The following is a 4,951-nucleotide window of genomic DNA, read 5'->3' as shown; positions in this document are numbered from 1 at the left end:
GTGCGCGTATGTGAGTACATGTGTGTACGTTGGCGTGTGTGTGTGTGTGCATACACGTGAATGTGAGGGTATATACGCGAACGTGAATATATGTACGTGTGTGGACGTGCGCGGTTTGTGTGCGCGTATGTATATGACAAGTAATATAGTTTGAGATGTGAAATGTGAACGCGTGTTTTTGTGTGAGACTAGACTTTATAAAAATCTGTATTTTTTTTTTTTTTTAATTTGGTTGAATTTGGGACACGAACCGAGAGAGAAGCAAAAAAAAAAAAAGACAAAGTGAGAAAAGGAGAAGAGAGAGAGAGAGAGAGAGAGAGAGAGAAACAAAAAGAAACAGAAAAGAAAGAAAAGAGAAACAAAAACAAAGAGAAACAAATAGAAAGAAAATAAAATTTAAAAAAGATGACAATTGTCGAGCCGCGTTTTAATCTGTTTGTTTGCTTCATCTGCAACCCGAACGTGACCGGGTTCGGAAGACAAAGAAGAGACCCCTTATTGATACGCTACTCTCCTTCAAACCCCCACCCACCGCGGCTCGCAAATTATTGGACCTGTCTTGTTTTTTGGCATTCAGCCATAGAAACGTACATCATCGGCAGTGGATTACAATAGGTGACGGTGGGGGAAGACGGGGTGGGTGAGAATCCACTAAAAAAGGCACCGGATAGGCGGGTGGGAGGGGAAGGAAAAGACTCCATATTGGGATTTCGGCGGTCATCACACTTCCTCCTCCACCCGAAGAGCAGGCGTTGAGAAACGATGACCTCATCGGGAAAGTGTGCACGTTTGGTGGCGATGGAGGTGGTGGAGAAAGAGGAAGGAGGGAAGAGAGGGGATGTTTAGTATATGAACACACACACACACACACACACACACACACACACACACACACACACACACACACACACACACACACACACACACCGTTTACCCATGGATGGCAGTTGTTGAATGTCCCCACCCCCACAAATAAAACTAAACGATTCTAATTTATTTTCCAAATTCTTCATTCTAAAATTTCTTTTTAGGTTTAAAGAGAAGAAAAAACTTGTTCAAATTAAAAAGCGCAGTTTCTTGTCTAGAATTTCCTCCTATGATGATGATGATGATGATGATAATGATAATAATAATAATGATGATGATGATGATGATAATAATAATAATAATAATAATAATAATAATAATAATAATAATAAAAAAAAAAAAAAATGCAATGATGTGCGTACCCCTGGCAGAAAGAAAACATCGGTTATGGTAATAAGCATTATGATGTAAAATTAATTTTAATAATTAATAATTTTCACCGATATTTTTGACAACCATTTGATTCTTTTAATTTTTGCAGAGTTTTGGACATTATTGATTTGTATTTCCGCTTAAATAATCCTTTTTTAATACCCTTTTTAGGTACTAGTGCAGAGAGTGATCCGGACGTAAATAATAACCTTATTATTTAAAAAGCCATTCTTAACATGGGGAAACATATAAAACTTTAATGAAACTTGGAAATACGATTTAAAATATAGCGCGGATCACTCTCTGCACTAGCACTCTTTTTTATTTTATCATTTTGTTAAAGCTGAGGATGGGGCATCCTACCAAATGTCAGATATTCACCTGCTATCTCATACTTTCCAACCGAGAGATCATTTTAATATTCTAACCGTTCCTTCAAGTGTAATTGTTTTAATATCTCTCGCACTTGGTTCACCGGATATATTTGCCAGGTAGATTTTAAAAATCTTTTCTAAGAGTTCGGTTGCTTCTAAAATTACTGGAATGATAGAGATCTTCCTAAGATTCCAGTTTCTTTTCATGGCGTACATAAAACTTTGGTATTTTGCTATCTTTTCCCTCACCTCTGTTTAACTTAACATCATTGTGATACATTGTACGAGTTAAAATAAACATCGACATCAAACAGCTGTAAAGAAGTATAACACCTTTACATATGCCTTTTTTATGTAGAATAAAATATATAAAAATGATAGATGTATTGTCTGATGACAATTCTTGATATGAACGATGCAATCAGCAGAAAATATCTTGATGAAATGGTTCGTTGTCTGTGAAGTCCTGTCTAAAGTGCCACGATAAACCAGATCTGTCGACATGCCGCCAATAGTGTAAAATACACGTAATAAGGCGAGGCGGGCCGAGATGGAAAACGTCCATATAACTTCAAGGGTTTTTAGTTCTCCTCCACTGCAAGAACTTAGACACCAGAACCGGAAAGTATGAGAGTCATCGCCCCAGAAGAGAAGCACTCTAACCTGCAAAACATGCCTGGTCAGCTCCGTCGGAATTCCCCGGTAAGGGCGCCTCAGGCGATTAGCAATAAACTAACTCCTTATCAAAGAAAGAAGGCAAAACCTTGGAGGATGAACCTCTTAGAACTGAACAGAACTCAACACCCGCCGCAAAATCAACAGAGGCCGGATCATTAGAAGAATGGTTTTAATCTTTGTTGATTTTGGGGATCGAGAATAAAAATCCATAGCCGAGCTTCAATACTAGAAGCTAGAAAAATGTCGAGCCCCGCTTTTGAATCTCGGATTACGTATGTTCCAGTCTTTATTGCACTTCAAAATTGAAGAGCTCATTCCCATTTTAGCTAGTACTTATTCAGATGAGATCATTTTAACAAGTAATTATTCAGGAGAGATGAGTAGAGATTAAGCATGAAGCTACTTGATAAAAAGAGCTAAAAATACTACTTCAAGCCTGTCTCTGCTCTATCGCTTTTTCATAGCAAGTGCTCGACTAAACTCCAATCTATGCCCCCCCCTTGCCAAACTTTCACAAAAATACTCGACTAGTTACAACCAGTATATATGATTTCCCCCACTCTTTCTGTGCCTAAATCTGAATGCACATTCCTTGAACAGAGCTTCTTTCCCAGACTGCTGCCTTTAAAACACTGTTCCGCTGACCGGCTCCCCGGTTTAATACAACATGGTAGCCTTCAAATCCAATGTAAACAAGTTCTTGTTTAGCTGTCCTCATAAATAATCAAATTCTACCTAATTTACATTATTAACGATTACTACACTACCACCTTACATTCATTAACTCTTATCCTCGAGTGGCCTTCGGGTTTTGATAAGTGGTGATTCTGAATTAAAAATTCAAGAACTAGCCAACTATAACCGTTAGATTGATATATTCCGATTTAAAAAAAAAACAGCAGTTTTTTTTCCTTTGTCTGATAGATCGCTTATGGAATGCGATGATTAAAGAACAAAGGGAAGCGAGAGTTACAAGGTTGCCGAAAGTAAACCCAAGATCCACTTTCTATTCTCCATCTTTATTCAGCTTTAACTCCACCTCATCATCAGTGCTAAACATCATATCCTTTCATGTTTTTGGTTCTGATCCAAGAGAAGTATTTACTCAATATTCTCATGCAACACCTGTTTTTTTTTTTTTTGTTTGTTTTTTTCATCAAATCAAATAATAATACGATAAAAAATAAGTTTTATTCTATCTGATAAACAGATTGAGCAGACTTTTTCCTCACTTGGGCGTATGTCTTGTAAAAACAGAAACATAATTCCTGTCATGGAATCTTTCATGTCAAGGATTCGATTATTATCGAGAGTTCTTGAACGGAATATTAATGAGAGATAAATGTCAGATTAAGAGTGAGTTTTTTTTTTCTCCTAATCTTTGTAACTCCTTTTCATGTAACAATTCATCGGTCGAGACGGCCGGAAATTAGATGACGTGTTCAATATGGCGGATTTAGTAAAACAAACAAACAAACAAACCAAAAAAACATGGCGCCGTCGCCCACAAACATTCGTATTATACTTTGGTTTAGGAGCACGCATGCGTCTTACGACTTTACGTTTGCCTTTAAACTTTCAAATCTAAGTGATACGGCAAATCGCGTTGATACACCGGCTCTCTTTAGATCACTGAAGTTAAGCGACACGAAGCAGTCAGTAGCAGATAGGTGTCAATTTGGGAATGCTAGGCGTATTATGTTATCTTTCCATGATTGGGATATTCATGTGGCTGGGTATCGTTTATGAATTTCATATTGCTATATTTCGTCTATATATTTTACAGACACACTTTTACAAAATGTATACACCTTGATGATCGTGGTTTTTGTAATCGAAAACTTGTGAAATCAACAAAGTTTATTTATTTTACAAACTTATAATCTGACAGGTGAGAGAGTTGGGGTAGTGGCTTAGTTGGTATGAACGACAACAGAAGTGTGTTGCTGGCTTCGCTATCTTCTCTCTGTCTTCTGGGTCTTTGTCCTTACTTTGTTTTTACATTTACATCGTCTCACATTCCTTGATCGGAATTTAATTTGTTTTCTTATTTTAACCTTCGATTTGAAATTCTTTTAGCAATTCCAATCCAGAGTTAAATGTTTTTCTCGTTGTTTCATGATCTCGATTCTTCAATCGGAATGTAGGGTTGACGTCATCGCCAGCAATCTAATTTACAACTAGCTTTGCCCGGATCTAATATTTTCCGGTGTTATCCGTCACCGATGCAACGATATTCCCTGTGAACTTTCCCCTTCGGAGGAAGCCGGCATAGATCGCTCAGAGCTAATACCACACTAGATATTGTCGGTTCATTTTCGTTTTAATTCAAGTATCGGGATGAAGCAAAAGTTTACGTTATCAACCTGAGTAGTATTAAGAGGTGACAAAACGTAAGTGCGAACCTTACACCTATTCAACAACTGATAAACAAATGTAATGTAGTCGTTAATATTCTTTAACTTTGTCGTTATATTTTAACAGCCAGACCCAACACTTGTCTGGAACAGTTGCAAGGAAACAAAGGAAAGAAATTCAACTTGGCTTTTATTTTCAGTTTTAACAAAAGGCATATATTACAGGTGCTTTTCAACAACGCGTTGCATATTGCTTTAAAAGTCTTGTCTGCTGTGTAGTTAACAAAACCGTGCCGACTCAAC

Source organism: Euprymna scolopes, chromosome 35 (assembly GCF_053919585.1).
Source record: "Euprymna scolopes isolate OS-2025 chromosome 35, ASM5391958v1, whole genome shotgun sequence".
Lineage (NCBI taxonomy): Eukaryota > Metazoa > Mollusca > Cephalopoda > Sepiida > Sepiolidae > Euprymna > Euprymna scolopes.
The sequence above is the reverse complement of the archived record's forward strand: the minus strand, read 5'-3'. Positions refer to the sequence as shown.